The following is a 20,658-nucleotide window of genomic DNA, read 5'->3' on the forward strand; positions in this document are numbered from 1 at the left end:
TATATATATAATTTATATATGTGTTAACACTTTAATAATAATATTACATTTATAACATATTACATATATAATAAATGCCAATAAATATAAAAATCTCAGGAGTAGCTCTGCAAATGGTCTTCGCCATCGCTAATATTTTTCGATCAAGACAAAATTATCCGTACGTGATATCCGAATCGCGGACTCGACGGGTGGCTACCAGTTTAGTAAATTCGGTTTTACGGTGCACTTGGTACCTCGTTACGCGTTGCTTGTCCGAGATCAGGGCCGCGCACGAGAGGAGGGGAGCAATAGCCGCGACTCTGACGCAGTCACGCGGCTGCGAGAGGCGCGCCGCGCGTCTCGTTTCGTCTCGTCTCGTCTCGTCTCGTCTCGTCTCGTCGTTTCGTCGCGTCTCGTCGCGGCTGCGCCGGCATATTATGCCGGCTTGTGCTTGTGCTCGTCGTTGCCACGGTGCGAACGACCTCGTCTCGACTCGACTCGATTCGACTCGATTCGACCCGACTTGAGCCGCTCGGCACCGCCGATAGCGATAACCCTACATACGTCCGAGGTCCTCGGACGAATCGCTGCTTATTGTCAATATTCCGACATTGACATTATTTGCGATGAGCGGGTGCGGTGACCGAGATCGCGAGACGCGCAAGGCTCTCTGTCCCAGAAACAATGACGTTAAATTTCTCGCGGATTCGTGGATGGTTCCTTCTGTCAGGAAAAAAAGTTTCAGTATATTTAAATATCTTGGGAATCGAGCCTCTATGAAATTAAAATTTTGAAAAGATATTTAATTGCAAGTCGCGATGAAAAAGTTCTTCATTTTTAATCGCTTGTAATTCGAACACATTTTTGATATCTTGACATTTAAGGAGAAAATAATTGACTTTTGTTTGATTTATTTTATTCGAGAGTTTACAGGCGATAATAAATATTTATCGTCGCGTCCCCCTTGTGGACAATCGTAGACTGCACATTCTGGTTGCTGAAAACTATACAGGGCATTCCTTTATAGGAACATTGCACTCTCGGCTGGTGGGGGCCGCGCAATATATCGCGATATAACGCTGTTTTGATGCCGTCCATCGTGAATAATGAATGGCGGAGGCGTTCGTGGGGCAGAGACGAGGAGAGAAGAAGAGAGATAGAGCAGCGAGAAGAGAGGGATCAATACGATGATGATCGAGAGTAGCGACATGCCTCAGCAGTGGCTCTAACTTCCTTAGAGCCGCCATGCTTGACTTCGTTTTAGAGCTGTTGAACGGCCGGTCGTGTTTTTCCGCGGAAATATTTTTTTGCCAATGTTGAAATTGCATATACATCACTTTGATCACGTTTGCCGTGAGCTACGGATTAACGATCATTGTGTCGGATTTGTTTTTTCGCGAGGATAAAAGTCGCGCGACCATGTAAAGAGAGAAAGAAAGAGAGAGGGAGAAGAAAAGAAGTAAATGTTATAAAACGACTAGAAACGACGTTGTTTACGCATGTAGAGAATTTTTTTTTCTGTATACTTTAATAATATATTGGATTGGTTGAAGGTTGTAATTCCAAATGCACTATTACACAAGAGAGAAATTGTGAAAAATATTCTTGTATCTATAATTTGTTTTCTCTCTATTATATAAAAATAATTTTACATAATTATATAAGTCTCTAGCGTATAAATATTCATTAATCACACACACACACACACGCGCGCACGCACACACACACACACACACACACACACATACACACGGTGTTGAGGAATTGCGAGAGCGCGTGTACGAAGATTCGTTTGAAATAACTTGCGCGACAACGTTAGATGAGTTGACAATTAACTTAAATATTTTATTTTCTCTTAAATTGGCAGCATCAAAGACGCGACAAACATTTAATCTCTCATCTTTTGCGACAATATATTTATATAATGTGTGCTCAGTAATTCAGCTTTTAACAGAAACGTCATTGCATGAAATATACACGATATGATGAAATTATGTCAAGTAGATCGAATTTCAAAACGCACAAGGAGAGTAATAAGTCACAACTCGCGCGAGTCACCAGCTTTCTCTCCCTCCATGCTCGTCGCAAAAAAGCTTAAAATTCCGCGGCCACCGAGATATCTCCCGCGGGCGAAACCGCCGCTCATGATTAATAACCGGCGGTGACAAAACTAACGCTCGCCATTCCCGAGTGTTGTAGCGTAACTCGTCTACGGAAAAGCGGAATGAGCGAGCGAGCGTGTGTGTGACAAAAAATCGCGGCGCGGGATGGAATCGAGAGAAATCCCCGAGGCGCACGCTCGTCGATTTATTGTGCGTGAAAGTTACCGGTATAATTTCAGAAAGTTTGAAATCGTTATACGTGTTATGTGTATGTGTGATATGCGCGCGCGTATGCACGAACGTGAGATACTTAATCTCGATCGAGAAACGTTAGATTTGAGCTCGAGTCGTACGTTCGATCGGATAGGGGGTTTGGTAATCCATGACGCAAATAGAAAATGTTGCCCCATCACGTGGCGAGTATCGATTTGCAAGCGTAATTTTTTTCCGCGAACAACTTGATTTTATTATACTTGAAATTATTATACTTGCGATAAAAGTTCGCGCGCGCGCCACGCAGGCAGTTGTAGTTATCTTCGATATAATATGCGCTACTATTAATCGATACACAACACACATGTTCATAAGTATACTTTGGTTAAAACTTTGACTATAAAGCATTAAAAATCAAACGATTCTCAGAAAAGAAGTTGTTTCTGCAAATCGATATAATTCGTGATAAGAAATCAGTACTTTCTACAGCCAACAATTGTCAAACATCCTGTGTAGATTTTTTTCCGGTTGTCAACTTCTGTCACTGAATTATCGATATTTTGCGCGAGATAGATTTATATTATTTTTAGAATTTTTATAAGAATAACGGCGATTAAAGCCGTACCAGGTCTTTTTCTCTCTGTCTATACCTATCTACAGGGAAAAAGGCGTAAGCGGTCTATAAGCGGCGTAAATTATATTCCATCTCCGTGCGACGGTGGAATGTCGTTAATTAAAAACGCAAATAGCGGTCGATCGATCTACTCGACATGGACGGTATACGGAAGATTAAAGGCCCATAAAGGCTACGTAGCAAAACGGCACCACGCGAGAATTGTCTAGAAACGTGGCTAATTTCTCGAGAATGTAGAATCATCAATTTAGACAAAGATCGATATATGAAAAAATAATATTTGAGAAATTTTTTTATAACTATATAAATATTAAATATTTACATTCATATAATTTTGTCCCATGGTAAATAATACATCATGAAATTATGCATGTCATTATCATACCAATTAGTGTATAATTATATAGTATCATAATTTATCAGCATAATTAATATTTTTCATATATATTTTATAGGAATTTGTGTTACATGTATCTATGAGATTCTTATCATGAGAAATCTTAAGAGAGATACTTCTAAACATTTATTATATATTATATATATATATATATGAAACATATAAATGTGTTTATCTTTAGAAAGCAATTTTTATTTCTGACCTTAAAATGTTATATATCCACATTATTCACACATTCTTCCTTTGCTGAATAGATCGGCATAAAACGGAATAGAATAAGTATATATTGAGGGCAATTAGGAAGTTTGTCGTTTCATAAAAAGGAAGTGTTATCTATCTACCCTATCTCTAACACTATTAAAAAGATATATAAATTAAGCGGACAATATTACGGTACTTCTAATGTCATCTTCTAATGGAACATCTTCGCAAACCAACAGTTGTGGGAATGAAGATCTAGATTATGTGACTTCGATTACAGTACTCATTATACGACGCGACCTAAGAGGTATTGTCGCACGGTCCGGGATATACGAGAGAGAAAATCTCTCGAAATCTCCGCGACTCGGAACAAAGTTAATTCGTGGTTTCTAATTGCCACTAATTGCACACGTATGCGTTCCATATGAGCGGAAGATTCACCGTTTCTCGGAGCGAAGATTGCGTCGTAAATCTGCGATTATACCACGATGGCGGGAGATCGCACGAGCGTTTCAATTACTAATAAACGACCTAGACTTCGGTGTAATTAACTAAAAATTAATTCGGTCACGTTTCCGCGCCCGTTGAGATATTTTAGATTAATATACAATGTGTCCTCTGGAAGCATCTAACTTAATTATAATGCTCGAATTCTTCATGCAATTTGAAGGCAATATTTAATTAAATTTAACTGAAATATTAAAACACTATTAGTGACTTGTAAGCAATGAAAAATATAAGGTTTCCTACATTAACCTTTTGTGAAATTTAAAATCGTACCTATATAAAAGTATATATAAAAGTAGCACCTTCCCCCCCTTCCCCCCCAACATTCAAGAACATTAAGTTTTAATACGTCATTTGATTGCGCATTGCTTGAACATATTTACCATTTTTAATTTTAATTTATATTTTATACACTTCTAGAAAAACAGTTATTAAAAAAAATTTGAAGGAAAACTAACTTTACATTTTCCTGCAACTCTCTCAAATTTAATTTTTAATTAACACGATCGATAGATTTTCGTTTGCATATTAATGTTCAAATTGAATTTTTGTTTTCACATTTTTAATAACAATGAAAAAAGTTTAATATTTTGTAGCACTTCGGGGCAAAGGAGAGTAACGATTTTACCGTATATAAAATGAAAAAAAAAAAGAGGTCTTTTCTGCGTCGCGTACGTATCGAGCTAAGCTGAGTCGTTGTTGCCGTCAGATTATCGATCGGCGCAAAACTTTTTCCTCGATTTGCTATATCTGGCCAGCCTGGAAACTCACTCGATTCGTAGGAACGACTGACTCGTGTGATATCTTTCCAAACGCGCCGAAAGGGGGAATTATCAGCGATCGTGGAATTATCAACGATATGAAAAACGCGATTTTGTTGCAACGAATTGACTTCCTACGCGGAAGCTCATCAAGTCATACGATTAACTCTGTTAATTACGTTTTCCAGCGGAGAAGAATTTCTCGGTCAATCGTAAAATTGTGCTCAGTGTCGCGCGTAATTCTAGCGGGGAGCTTGAAAGAGATCGCGGACCAGAAATACCGCGGTGTTAATATTTGAGCTCTTTGAAAGTGATAGAGAGAGATCAAGTTTAGCCGAATTAGATGGGATTTCGAAAATTGCATTAAAGTAGATACTATCTCGTTTTAAGTTCGCTATTTTTCAAAGTTTGATCGGTCACTTTGTAAACAAATGGCTCATTCATTTGTATCACGAATCCTGTAATTTTTAAAGGATGATATTATTTTCGGTGGAGAACAGCATTTTATCTTACTGAATATAAGAGAGCGAACTAAAATAACATAAAATACTTCTATAGAATACCTCTATATTTTCGTCTTACATTCTATATTACAGTTTCGAAAAGTAGGTCACGACGATCGTGACCATCCGTAATTAGTTACTTAATATAAAAAATAAATTTCCCTGATATTTTTCACGCGCTATTTCCTGCGGTCTTTTACTCTTTTACATGGCTACACAAGTTCTTCAAATATATTTCAATATAATTGCTCACTCTTCACGGATGGTTTCGAAATTTGACCTGTTCTTGTAATATATGTCGCAAAATTCAAATGCAAACTAATGTTCAACCACATAAACTATATATATACATATTTTTTTTTTTTTCAATATTACACAATCAACCGAAATAATTTATTGTATATCCTTTACTTGTTTTTTTCTTACGAAATAATTATGTTCTTGCCGGTTTATTACGATTTATTGGACACCGTGTACAGATATAACTGCATTTTTTAAAGGATCAGGATTATAGTCCGGAAAATCATGCGACAGTCACCGTAGGGAAAATAATCGCCGAATGCCTCTTGTATCATATCGTACCATTCGGTCGCGCGATATCTGGCGCGTGACTCCGATTGAAATTAATTCTCGCGGGACGCGCCGTGCACGCGCGAATCCTCTGGAACCGACGAGAGATAGAGAGAGAGAGAGCACCTGTCGATCTCTCGGCCCGCTCTCAGCGAAATGCTCTTTCGGATGGATCATCGCGCGACTCAATTTAACGCGAGCGAGTGCCGCGGATTCATTTGTGTACCGGGTGTATGCAGTGTACGCAGATGTAAATAACATTTCGAAAAAGATGTATCTTCGCGGAAGAGGTAGGAACATTGTTCTTTATTTTCCGGACGACGTTAATTTTGTTCTTAAATTCTACCGAGCAATTTATAATAATGTGTTAATAATAATATATGACAAGATACATGCGCATGCTAAAAAAAATGAAGCATGACATAGATTGTTGTTGATATAATTTAGTGCCATAATTATGGCAAATGACAGATTTAGCATTCATTGTATAATATATTCTTATTTATCTTTTTTGTTTCCTTGGTCTTCTCTCTCCTTCTTTTCGTTTCCTTTTGTGTATTCATTTTCTTTTCTCGTTTCTTCTCTTTATTTTTCTCCTTTCAAATTATATTAATATTCACAACGCAACTTTCACACACACACAATCCTATACCAGAATAAATTATTATTCTCTTTCAGAATAAATTGTTAATTTTTATTCCTTTATTCTATTATTATTTTATATTTTTGCTTTTCTTTTTCTCTTTCCAATCACGAGAATTTTTTTTTTTTTTTTTTTTTTGATCCTTGGCGATACGTGTTTCACCGTTCCATAAGTTCTTTAATTACGTCACTGTGTATATATTGTAGTTTCCGATCTGTGTCGAAACGCGCGCGCACGAGCTTCATCTCCAAAATATAACGCGTAAGCGTTTTAATTAAGGCACATGATGCCGGGGGCCGATATAGATATTCCCGGGTATCGACTGCGCGTCCCGAGAGCTGTCCATTAAAATATTCAGGATCTGCACTTTTTGGCGAACGCGAGAGAGTCCCCCCGCGTGTCCCCCTTTGCTGTCGAAAAATCAATTTCGCCGGTCGTGTGACGTCAACGCATCGAATGAGGGATTCGTCGGGATGCGTTGTCGTTCATTAGGTTGTATGTCGGCTGGAAACTTCGGGATTTAAATTTATCCCGCGAGGGTGTTGTGCGCGCGGTCAAAACCGGGGCGACCATGTTTCCAACGACATACTTTATCCACTCGCGAGAGATCGCGCGTTTTTCTTAAACGACATCGGTGCCAATCCCGAGATCGCTGTTTCCTCTGTGTAAATAATTTATTCTTTGCAATATTTTAATACGACTACTTTTTCAACTGACACAAGACTTTAATATAAAGAAAGAATAATAATGAAGTTTTGCAACATCTTGCAACTTCTTCCAAGCATACTCAAAAAAAAAAAAATTTTTAATTTTTTATAGACTTTTTTTGCCAATTTTTTATCATTGATATTTCGTAAGAGAAGAATTCCCACTCGTCAAGATAGAATTTTGAAGTTTATATTTAATATAAGGAATAATTAATGAATAAATTTAATATTCGTAAATGATTTATAGAAAAACCAAATCTAAATATACAATAATTGACTTGTTATTTTATAGACGTTTCAGTATATTTCTCGATGCTTCGATATTTTATTTAACTTAACGTGCACCGATATATATCGAATACAAACCGCATATTAGGAACAGATACTCGTTTATGTTCGCTCGCATTTGTCGTCTGATTGGTTGCTTCGTGCAGTTATTCTCTTCTCGGCAATATTACATTTTATTACTTATTCCTTTTACTTTACTTTTATTGTTCGTCGTTTTTCGCCCGTTCCCATCGAATTCACCCCCTTTTCCACAGGTCCTCTTCCCGTCCACGATCGTCGCGAATTGGCTCGCTAAAAGCGAAACTTCTCCCATTTAACCAATGCCGGCTCGCCGTGCCATCGACGACGATAGAAAGCCCGTAAGATTTACGTAAAAGCGCAACGTCTACCAGCTTTTGCGAGGCAATAATTCTCCCTCCATCGGTCGCTCCGTGAAATGTAACTGAGAAATGTATCTATCCCATCGAATTTCCGAAGCTTCCACCCTCTCCGCAAAATATGTTATTGTAAAAATACATGAACCGTGTAATATGATTATAAATAATTTTATTTGCATTATCTTTTAGTATATCAAAAGCATATAATCAATATCTTTTATAATTATAAAAATGTTCATAATCCGTAAATGTATTAATTTTTCTTGAAATCGGGCACATTACTGTATTTCCCATTCCCTGAAATGCTATATTAATTTTGCTTCCTCAATATTGTATTAATCTGTTTTCCGCGTCTTTCATTTTTAATGTATAAAACGTATAGCTCAGAGAGATACATGTCGGTATTCATTTTCCACATTACGTGCAATTAAAACGGTCGCCGGAAGTTACAAAAGAAATGCACGATGTTCGAGTTTATATTTACACGCGTTGCTTCGCGTTGGATGTACACCCGGTTGCGATCAATGGCACAAATTAATATCGCAAATTTAAAACGACGTTAAATGAAAAAGCGACAAAAAGCCTTTTGCCGCAAGCTAATATCATATAAAACCGCTGATAAAGTGGCTATGTCGGGCAAGTCGGGTGCTCGTTCGCTTTATCAAGAATGTCCGCCCGCCTGATGTGCGTCCAACGTGTTAAGTTTCGAGAATATCGCGATTAACACTCGCGGTCAACGTGTGTGCCCAAGTGCGTCCGTTAATAATTCACGGACACGTGAGCGAGCCGACGATAATTCGCGCTATCGAAAGTAAGAAGTCGATTCTCCTCGCTCTCTTATCGACTCTCTCGAGAATTCAAAAACGTTCTCGCTCGGCGGCGACGAAGCGTCTGTAAAATTTAATGAACCGAAGGATGTCTAAGAAATAGCGCAGTCGTGATCGTCGAAGGTCGACCTAGACGAATTTTGTATAAGGTCAATTTGACTTTGCGATAGCGGATGTATATATATATATATCCCGAGTATCGCGAAATAGCATGTTATAAATACGTGTATATCGTTTCCCTCCAGTCACAGAGTAGGAAATTATAATTACTTACAGTTTAATCAGCTTGATAATTTTAATTATAAATAATAAATTTAATAAAATTTTGTACAGTAATAAAACAGAGAAATATTTTAGATCGATAAGATATGTGTCGAATAAAAAAACGTAAAATAAGAGTCACGTAATCATAGTCGGTCCGTAATTTCATCGGCTTCCCATCGCGCTTTAAAAATTTTATTATTGAAGCTTTGATATAGAAGACGCATCTTATTAAACTCTTTACTCTTGCTTTTTTTTGTATACTTTTCTACAGCTATTTTGTCCGAAAATTTCTCAACCCCATATCCAGTCGTGTAGAATAATGCAAAAAGTCGCAGTTTGCGCGTTTGCGATCACAAGAAGCAGAGGGATAGAGAAGCGAGTTGCCAAGCACGGTTGCTGTCGACGATACAACGGACGTACACGGTTGGGATGCGCGGGCGGGAGAAATGATGAAGAGGTGGTGGGCGCTCGCAAAACGGAGTAAGGGAGGGTGTCTCGACGAAGGAAGAGGAGACGGCAGTCGATGGTGGAGAGCACCCCGGCGAAAGAGGTGGCCGTGTATGGTAGTGGTGGTATGAGCGAACGCGACGGTGGTGGAAAGGGATTGTTTGAGAGCATCGACGAGGCAGACGGGGCCACTTGCCTCCGCTCGACACCCCTTTACACACGCCTACCGCTCTCTTCCTCCCTCTCTCTCTCTCTCTCTCTTTCTCTTTCTCTCTGTCTCTCTTTCTCCCTCTATCTGTCCTTCTTCCATCGTCGCTGACGTCACTAGGCGGTACATACTTTTAAACGAATAATGCGAATTGATTTCGCGATTGTCGTCGGCTCGGCTCGCCGATACGAGATTTTCTGTTCTCCTTTTTTCTTTATCGCGGGCTCTCGTACGGACGTTGATATGTATCGAGCGATTCTTTTTGAAGCGCTATAGAAACAGAACCTAGAGACAACGGAGAATTAGTGATGCAATATTTATTAAAACAGGAATCAATTCCTCGTAAAAGGAAAAAATGCGGCTATTGTGATCGCTCGCTCTTGAAATTGAAATTGCTTGAAAAGTTCCTGGTTAATAATGGAATAATGTTTGATATCGTATATATAAATTTTTATTTTCGATTTTTGTAAGATGTGTAAAAAATATGTTTTTGTTTGACCTTTAAAAAAACTAATATACGAATGATTTTGTAGGAATATTGAAAGATTATTATATAGTTTTTATTATTGAAGCCTAATTAGAGCACAAATAGAGAGGATCTTACGTGTTACAATTTAGTCTAGCAAACATATACGTAATCAAAATATATAAAAAGCTTCAAGGTACAATGAATCTGCAAAGTAAGCATGATCATGATCCTAAGAATTAAATTCAGTACTTTTTTTTTTTCTGGTCGATGACACGGCGATTTGCCGGATTTCATTCCGCTTTCCCGCGATATTATATGCCACCGTCGATGACTGTTGTCAGTTACACGCGCCGCTAATTAAAAACGATACAAATCGTCCGACAGGCAAAAGTAAAGCGTCACGGCGATAACATTGTGCTACGGCCGAAAGCAATTAAATCGTCGTGTATAACATACTATGTTACTACTCTACCGTGACTTCTCTACGCGCGCGCGCGCACACGTGGAGAAGCATTTGCTTGCAACGTGCGCCAGAAAAACCATTCATCGCGCGAGCTAGCGGCTCTTTTGGCAGCTCGGACATATACGCGATATACGTACGCCGGAAGGCCAGAGAGCAGCGACATGATTCATTTTTCTCTCTTTTTTTTTTTCCACCTGCCTGCTCGTCCTGCCTGCCAGCCCACCCGCTCTTTTTCCAGTGGACTCGACACACGCGTTCACTCTCGCTCTCTCTCTTTCTCTCAATCTCTCCTCTCCTCTCTCTCTCTCTCTCTCTCTTTCTCTCTATCTCTTTTTGACGTGCACGGGCATCGCGCGATATGTAAACCAAACACGAAGTACACGCTGAGCGTGGGAAGCGGCATGTCGCATAATCGCCCTTCATTAATTCGTCGCGCGCACGCCGCTTTCGAGGGCCACGTGCTCACGTATGCCCTTAACCCTTTCGTGGCCAAGATCGCGTGAGACGAGTGGTCTCGTTGATCTTAATTTTCATGACATCTCGAGACGATTTCAGAGTTGATTCATTTTTGCAACAGAAATTTTATGGAAGACTTGTGATAATGCTTGATATTAAATAGTTAAAATTTTGGAAAAGTGAATCAATAAGATAAAGAAATGTGTATGTAACATGTTAAATAAGTAATTTGAGAGAGATTTTTAGGAGGTTCAAAGATTTTTGAGAAAGAATAAGGAAACTTGGAACTAAAATTAAATTAAAGAATAAGTATTAATAAGCTTCTTTAATCTCAAAAGAGAGATTGTTGTAATTAGTTTGTAAATACTTTGGGGGATTCCATTAATTTAGCATATATTACAGTAAGAATATAAATCCAACATATAGTTTTTAGCAATATTTCAGTTGTATCTAGCAGTGAAATAGTCAAGACATTCAATCGTACGACATCCTTCCTTTTCCCTTTTTTTCGAACGTGTTGCGTAAATAACATCCCTTTTTCGAGCGTGTTGTTATATCTATTGCACGCCGACAAAAGCTCAAATGACTGTTAAAATCCGATTGAGAATTATCTCAAATAAACTCGAAGTTTAGAGACATGACACCGATGACGTAATTCCTAGCTACAAGTTTAAACGTTACATGAGACTGGCATACACGCTCTCGTATTCCTTGAAAATATAACGCGTTATAGTTATACACATTTTTCTCCGTTTCTTCTATTAAGTATTTCTCATCATCATGTATAAAGAGTAAAGAATCATTCATTAGTTCTTGAGATTTGAAAATGACCAGAATAATTTTTTGTACATTTAAACTTGAATATATATATATAAAAATTGTAAATTTGATTTTATATAAGATATATTGTTGACGCACTTTGTATTCAAAATAGTTTTTAGATTAAACAAAAGTTTTCGTCATATTAAAATACATTGGTATTGCACTTTTATAATCGAAAAGTCCGGTCGTCCCGATTATTCGTTTTAAAAAGGGGAACCGATAACGTAGTTACTCGTCTTTCCTTCGTACAAACGGCCGATGAACGACGACGTCGTCGCGGATGGGTTAAATAGATTAATCGCTTATGACGCATCGATCGAGTGCGACTAGAGCGCGCGCATGTCTCCGCTCCTTTTTCTCCTCGGGAAATTGCTATCGCTCTTTGAGAATTAAACCTAGCTTCACCGCGCCGAGCCGAAGTGGGGAAGGACAAACGGCAGGAAGGTGAATTCATAAACGGCACGATGCTCGTTGTAAGGGGGAAGAGAGGAGAGAATATAGGCTGCTTCACGAGGTGCGCTTGAAACATTAATTTTGAAATTGATTTTTCCTCGATAAAAATTTAACGATGGGATTGATTAATCCGAGAATTGATTGAATTAAAAATTAAAAAAGTACTATGTTACTTTTAAGATCGTTAATATACTCAAGGATTTTAAATGATTTGATGAATCAAATCCGACGAACTTCTAAGCCTTTTTTTAGATATGACTCATATTTGAAATAAGCTTCGGAAATTGTGAACTCTCTTGCGTCATTCTTGTTACAGCGATTCTTTTTATATGCTCTAACTGAAACTTATCAAGCAAGATATTTAACATCAGAAATTAAAAATCGCATTTCTCAAAGAGTATTTTTCCGAAGCTCGACTGAAATCTCCGAGGAACGTGAACAGGAAGAATGCACTAGAAAACGTTCGATGCAACTCATCCTTTCCGTTTTTAATAAAATTCCCTTTGCCTCTGCCTCTGCCTCTTGCCTTTCTTTCCGCGTCGATCTGTCTTTTTCTGCTCAGTTTGTCCGCTGTTTTAGATTCATATTCATAGTTTGTTCTTATATTCCAGATCGTAAATGTGGTCTTAAAATTCTATTCAGTCAAAGAAATGGCCGCATAGCATCTTAGCCATACTTCAAATAATGTTAAATATAAAAACGGACTTTGATTATGAGCCTTACTCTCGAATCCTGGATCGAGGCATATTGAAAAAAAAGATCAACCAATCGCATCGCAGCAGTAAAAAGGGGGGCCCAACCTACCTACCTCGTAATCAAAATTCCTTTTTGTAACGCGATAAGATAACGTGTTCGGTAACGCCGATCCGAGCCAGTCAAAACGGAGAGGAAGACGGTGGCGTCATTTCGTCACGAGGAATAGCATTCACGCACTTCAACAAACGCCACGTCATGCTTAAAAGTATCCTTCACGGATTAGTGCCGTAAGTTGCAATGCCTCTGCATTGAAGTGTTGTACGCTATAACCATATGTGATCTTTCTGAGATTCTGATAAAGTCTATTTGTTTTTTATGGTTGCATTTTTCGCTCAAGTATCCTTCACAGTCGATCGACTCATTGAATTTTAAATGCACAAAGTGCGATTAAAATGAATAGATTTATAGGTTTAAAGAATGATTATCACTCAAAAAAGTGGTATTGCAACTACAGCAAAAATTTTCTGGGTGCGCAAAATTAACTGAGGTACATAAATGATTAGCAAATACTGTGATATCGCATATGTTTCGCATTTAATCAATCTAAGTGACAGAGACAGAATTTATATCTGAACTGTTTGTGAAATTTAGCAAGAATGTTTTTCTGTGGCGCCTATCCATGTTAAGGCCAATCATACTTGTTATAAAGTTTGGCTGTGGTAAAGAGAAAAGATTAGCGGCAAGAAACAAATGAATATATAATCCTCACATCTAACATATTTGTATAACGCGCCCAATCTATCTAGCTCTTTTAAACAATTTCTCTCAATTTTTCGATGCTGCAGTTATAATTGGCAGTTATATTTCTCACAAAGAGTGTTCTAGCTGTAGTATCGAAACTCATATTTATCCAATGCAGTGATTAACATTTGGCAATGGGACCTAAATTTTCTAGAAGATATTATTAGAATATTGCTGCTATAAATTCTATATGTAACAGACAATATTCTAACAGATACAAAAAATAGCGATAAATTTTTGTTGTGACACCTAGAAATCTACCTATATCAGCAAGACATTTTTTTGAGTGATGTATTATATAACGCAACGCAGAGAGACATGCGTGGAAAATCTAGTAATAAAATTGCACTAATCAATAAAAATTTCTGATAATGTTATTTTAATACTTGAGTGTAAAAAGTAGTTTGCCAAAAGAAACCTTTAAGTCTTAGGTAGAGAGAGAGGCATTTGTCTTTTATGTGAACAATTCTTTAGAGTTGGTAATCCATGATGAGGTATGAATATTTTTTTTATATCAAACGGAAAATATCTTATTTTGTATCGAAATAAATATTGATTCTCTCGTTATTACCTCCGAAATGGATATTTTTAAAAATAATTCTTTGAGTTTCCGAATATATGTATAACAAAAGTATATAATGAAATAAAAGATAATTTCTCAAAAAATATATTTAAAAAATTACATTAGACATAAATCACGAAAGAAAGCATTAAAGATTGGTGAATTTAAGAAGAAAATATTAGTATTTTTAAATGGCGTTATTAAACATACCGTTAATTTCGAGATTAATATTTTTAACGAAGATGTTCAAATTTTTTAAATAATGTCAAGTCAACCGTTGCTATATAAACAATTTATTTTCAACAAAATATAAAGCAGGATATGTATCAGTAGCATTAGCATCCATAATTTCTCAGCAGATGGGTAGGCGATAAAATCAATTCGGAATCGATCGTTGTATGACGATTGCACGGATGGTGCAGTCGAATTTCCTTCGATCCTTTTTCCTCTGTAGGGCTTCAACTTCGTGACGGGTGGCGCGGAGTCGGTGATGCCGAAATGCAACCCAGCCGAGCGCGTATCCTGAAGAGTGGCATCCTCCGTTTTCCGAACTTCCGTTAAGGAGATGGTGGAACGACGCGGAAATAACGCGAATTGACCCTTTAAAAGAGGCGAGAAAACGGGAGAGTGCGGCGGACGTTTTTGCAAATTCTTGATTAGTGATAGCAAGCTCTGTAATACGTGTGTGTATATCGTGCATGTGACGTATCTTTAAAAAATAATATTTTCTTCGAACGTGCGGTAAGAGCGACGTGACTCATCCTTTGTATTCTTTGAATTTTCTATCGTCAATCCTTTACACGTGCCGAAGAAAAATAAAATTTGACGATTTAGCATTTTTTTTTTTTTCCTGGATCGGCTCTGGAGGGGCAAGGAGACAAGGAGAAGGAAAGAGGGGTGCAGCGAGTCAGCGCAAGATGGATTTCCGCAAAGTTCGAGCGGGCCTTAACTCGCGAAAAATGTCAAAGCGAGTAGAAGAATAGGCTGAGGATATATATAAGGTTGAGGAGTGGGGAAAGAGGAGAAAGGGGACAGTTTCGTTCGTGGGGTAGTAGTGCTCGGTAGGTGAGGCAAAGAGGAGGGTGTGAGACTCGCGGCTCCGTGTGGGGCTGCTCGTTCATCCGCGTGTGCGTAAGTATATCTATGTATTTAAGATCCGGAGGATGAGAGGCATACAAAGGGGGACGGTGCGGGGGGAAGAAACGCGAGCCGGGTAGGGCGAGGAGGAACGTGAGTGAGGGGTTCCGAGGGGGGTCCGCCTGGTAGGAATCGCATGACGGAGAGGGCACGCGAGTTCCGTTGGTGGGGATGATTGTCAAAACAGGGCTGCAAGACGCTGCGAAAAATGTTCGTATTTATGGCACTATTTCCGCCGCTTCGAGCCCTTCCGCTCGTCCCCTCCACCGTCGACGCGCCTCGCGAATCACTCTCCCGTGCCCCTTTTCTCTTTCNGCACCACCGTCGGGCGCGCACAGCGGGGCGCGATTGCCCCCACCGCCGCGGGCACCACTTTAATGTTACATTAATAAAAAGCAACAATCAATATCTTCCCCGTAAAAAATTTTAATCTATAACAGAGAGAATTCTCTGCCCCCTGCCTCTATCCTCCGACCCCTTCCGTCCCATCCCCGGCGGCCAGTCCGGATCCCCTCTCCTACGTGTCGCGCCTTCTCCCGCGCCTCTTCTCCCTCTTGAGGAAAGCACCGTCGAGCCGCCGCGGCTCGCGGAGGTCCTCAGTATCGTGCCTAGGCTCTACGCGTACCCCGTGACTCTCTCTCTCGTTCTGTCTGTCCGTCCGTTCGTGCTGCGCGACGGAACGAGCCCACCGCGCGTAATCTGAGAGATCATACACGCCGCTCCGATCCGCTCCGCGCCGCGCCGCGCCGCGCCGCGTCGCGTCGAGGCGTCTCGCGGGAGGGCGCGTTGCCGACAAGAGAGGTTCGCCCTTCTCTCGCTCCCTTCAATTGCACGTGCCCTTTGCTCGCAATCGTCTCGTGTATCTCTCATTCCTATATCTCCGTGTCGACTTTTACTTTTCCTTTTTTTTCTCTCTCTCTTTTCATTCTTGGGATTCACTTTCGTCTCGGGATCGTCTTTGTCTTCGTCTCTGCCTTATCGCTGTTTTAGATTTTTCCTTTAATTTTATGGTTTTTTTTTTCCTAGCATTATTATTGGTTTTGTTATTGGTTATAGATTTATATATCGGTTTCGTACAATGATTATTGCTATCGTCCGTAGGGGATTTGATCCCGGGGCATAAAAATAAATTTGCTCTTTCTCTCTTTATCTTCCGTTACACTTTTTGCACTGCTCTTGCTTTCTCGTATGCTGATGCATACACTATTTGGTCTCGATAGTCTTATCTTATCTCACCACGCGCGTCTTTATGTGTTTTTTTATTTTTATTATATATTACTTCCTGTTATATGCGACAAGTTCTTTATAGAATACAATAAAAACTTGTTTTTTCTTTTCGTCTTCATCTTTATATATTTCTTTGCCTTTTTTTTTTTCTTTATCTAGTATGTACATATGTGCGCACGCGCGTACTATCATTCGTTGAAAGTGTGACGAGGGCGATGCATGAATGCATTGCACACTCGCGGTTGCTGGGAAAACGGCCACTTTGACAGATATATATATATATATATCTCTTTCTTTCTCTCCGAATCGCGCGGCCCGGTCTTTAAGTTCAGAGGAAACGCAACGGGGACGAGGGCATGAATAGCAGGCATTAATAGCGGCCGCCGCTTTTCGCCAAGTATCGATGCTCGGATAGTCGCGAGAGTTCTTTCCACTAATTTCACGCGCGTTTGTTCCTCGTTTCCGCTTCGCGTTTCGTCGCGACATCGAGGAAGCTTTGCTTCTGTGAAAGTTTCATGCGCGCTGCTTATCAATATCGATCGATCTCGGTGAAAAAGACAGGGATCGAAACTAAGTCGATCTAGAGGCTTGCCACGGCCTCAATTAACCGTGCTATAGCATACAGGGTGGCTCAACAGTTATCCCTTTTAATAAACGTTTGAATACGTACGCGAAAAAAATTTCTTACATCCTAACAATTTTAATAATAATTTAGCAACTTTAACAATAATTGCATCATCTGCAAAAGAGGGAGTCTTCTTTTTAGGATAATTATTATTATCTCCATATTGCTTTGGTCTCATCATTAATGCTTGTTCAAATGTCAGAAAGAATAAAGCTATTCTTGGAGCAGCCTATATAGCATCGGGTGGCGCGATAGAATCGCGGATTCCATGCCGCCTAACAGCGGCAGCGAGGGCACAATCTCCTCGACCCGCGTTTCTTCTGCCGTGACAAAAGGATACTGGAGAGACGGAGAGAGAGCAAAAAGACACAGTACGAGCGAAAGAGAGAGAGAGAGAGAGAGAGAGAGAGAGAGACAGAGAGGGGGGAACAAGAAAGAGAAAGATGGCATACGTCTTTCGCGCACATTCATGCGAGGGCAACCGGAGCTTCTTCGAGCATCGAGAGACTATAGTCGGCTATTTTAACGTATCGCACAACCGACTGTGCTGACGGGAAACGACCGTTGTCGCTTTTCCTTTCGCGGCAAGTCGGAGCAATGTTCTCGCCTCGCGATATCGAAAAGTATCTAGAATAAGTCGATTTTTCTAACAAAGCTATCCAAGTCACATTTATCATATTTATATTTATTTTACGCGTGAAAATAAAATAATTAGCAATCAAGAGATTAATAAAATAATTAAAATATATTTTCATAGTAAGTGCTTAAAATATAAATGTAAGTAAATTTATGTAAAGAATATTTTGTCTGTGCTTAATCGCGCGGAAATTACTTACAATAATTGATTACTCTGTATTTATGTATCATGTGTGTTATAAATGTATAAAAATTCTATAATCAAGTTTTCTATAATAGTTATTATAGAAAACTTGATTATAGAATTTCAGTTTGATTATAGAATCAAGTTTTCTATAATAGTTATTATAGAAAACTTGATTATAGAATTTCAGTTTGATTATAGAATCAAGTTTTCTATAATAGTTATTATAGAAAACTTGATTATAGAATTTCAGTTTGATTATAGAATCAAGTTTTCTATAATAGTTATTATAGAAAACTTGATTATAGAATTTCAGTTTGATTATAGAATCAAGTTTTCTATAATAGTTATTATAGAAAACTTGATTATAGAATTTCAGTTTGATTATAGAATCAAGTTTTCTATAATAGTTATTATAGAAAACTTGATTATAGAATTTCAGTTTGATTATAGAATCAAGTTTTCTATAATAGTTATTATAGAAAACTTGATTATAGAATTTCAGTTTGATTATAGAATCAAGTTTTCTATAATAGTTATTATAGAAAACTTGATTATAGAATTTCAGTTTGATTATAGAATCAAGTTTTCTATAATAGTTATTATAGAAAACTTGATTATAGAATTTCAGTTTGATTATAGAATCAAGTTTTCTATAATAGTTATTATAGAAAACTTGATTATAGAATTTTTATACATTTATAACACACATGATACATAAATACAGAGTAATCAATTATTGTAAGTAATTTCCGCGCGATTAAGCACAGACAAAATATTCTTTACATAAATTTACTTACATTTATATTTTAAGCACTTCCAAAATTTTATACATATTTAAGAGTGCTAATCGGCGATAATACGATAAGATACGTGCGTGCCCTTGATAACGCATACCACATCTGCCCTCTGCGATAAACACTAGCGTCCGGTGGACTATAAAACAAACGTGTGAAAAATTACTGTCTGTCATCTGTGTATGCCACTCTTTCTCCTTCTCTTTGATATAATTTTTTCTACTGTGCTCTATATTATATATATATTACGAGTTAATTTCATATTTTACACAGAGAATCCGTATTTGTATTTCTTATCTTTTCGCTATAATCTTTTTTTTTTTTTGTAATCGCATTAGAGACACGAATAAATGTCAACTGTCCGTGTCGCGTTGTTCGCACATTCACGCGCGCGTCGAGTATTCTTACTTAATCGGGGAACGGCTGTTACACGACGGTGGATTCAAATTGATTCACGTAGCAGTGCAGTTTAATAAGACGAGAAGTGATTTGCGTGTTGAATCACGAGACTGGTCGGCGTTGGTGAGCTTTCCGGAAACGAGCCGCCGACTGATACACCGCATCGTTCACGAGTCTCTCACGAGCCGGTTTCCAGCAGTTCGAGGAACAGCATATAGGTAACCATCGGGTTTCTCTCAATTTGTCACATTGCACTGTAATCCATTCAATTCCCATTATATATATAACTTATATCTTTGGAATATATTTCCGGCCGCTCATAAATAATAAAATTAATTGCAAAGAAATATTTCCTACATTTATACATATATTATCTTATATTGAGATATATTTTGCTTATAGTTCAAATTATAGAGTTTGCTAGCAGTTTCTATCGTCAAAACCAACTGTCCGTGTCGCGTTGTTCGCACAATCACGCGCGCGTCTTACACGACGGTGGATTCAAATTGATTCACGTAGCAGTGCAGTTTAATAAGACGAGAAGTGATTTGCGTGTTGAATCACGAGACTGGTCGGCGTTGGTGAGCTTTCCGGAAACGAGCCGCCGACTGATACACCGCATCGTTCACGAGTCTCTCACGAGCCGGTTTCCAGCAGTTCGAGGAACAGCATATAGGTAACCATCGGGTTTCTCTCAATTTGTCACATTGCACTGTAATCCATTCAATTCCCATTATATATATAACTTATATCTTTGGAATATATTTCCGGCCGCTCATAAATAATAAAATTAATTGCAAAGAAATATTTCCTACATTTATACATATATTATCTTATATTGAGATATATTTTGCTTATAGTTCAAATTATAGAGTTTGCTAGCAGTTTCTATCGTCAAAACCTATGATACGTGTACATTCTTTGATCTATTCTCGCTTTTTTCATATATATTTTTGCATTTGTAATTTTGTTAAATATCGAGAATATAAAAAAAAGTCAGAAAAAGCTTTAAAAAAAAAAGATTGAATATCCTGCTCAATAATGATGATGACATGCAGAACTGATAGACTGAGAAATTTTATCAGGACTACCGTGTCGCGCGAATCTGCATCCGACGTAATAATAAAAGGCATTGGACCGATCGTCCTTTAGCAAGCAAAGGCGATCGTTGATGGTCGTTTACAGCCAAAAAGCGACCGACGATCGTCGTTTAGGATCGTCGATAAAGATCCCTCCGGCCTCGATGGTAGAAGGTAGCCGGCGAAGGAAACCGCATCCTCTTTTCTTCCCCCCCCCCCCC

General features: G+C 38.5%; 1 protein-coding gene across 10 annotated transcripts in view; it reads left to right on the forward strand.

The window, feature by feature from the left end:
• LOC115237960 (zinc finger and BTB domain-containing protein 20) overlaps window positions 1-20,658 on the forward strand; it is a 110,906-nt gene that overhangs the window by 14,468 nt on the left and 75,780 nt on the right. Inside the window, exon 1 of one of the 10 annotated variants that reach the window (XM_029811383.1) lies at window positions 19,833-20,034. The exons of the other annotated variants lie outside the window; for them this stretch is intronic. The gene's annotated coding sequence lies outside the window, so the exon portion shown is untranslated. Of the gene's footprint in view, window positions 1-19,832; window positions 20,035-20,658 lie in introns of those variants that run through there. 10 annotated transcript variants of the gene reach the window in all.

This window comes from Formica exsecta, unplaced genomic scaffold (genome assembly GCF_003651465.1).
Source record: "Formica exsecta isolate Colony F162 unplaced genomic scaffold, ASM365146v1 scaffold314, whole genome shotgun sequence".
In the NCBI taxonomy this organism is placed as follows: Eukaryota; Metazoa; Arthropoda; class Insecta; order Hymenoptera; family Formicidae; genus Formica; species Formica exsecta.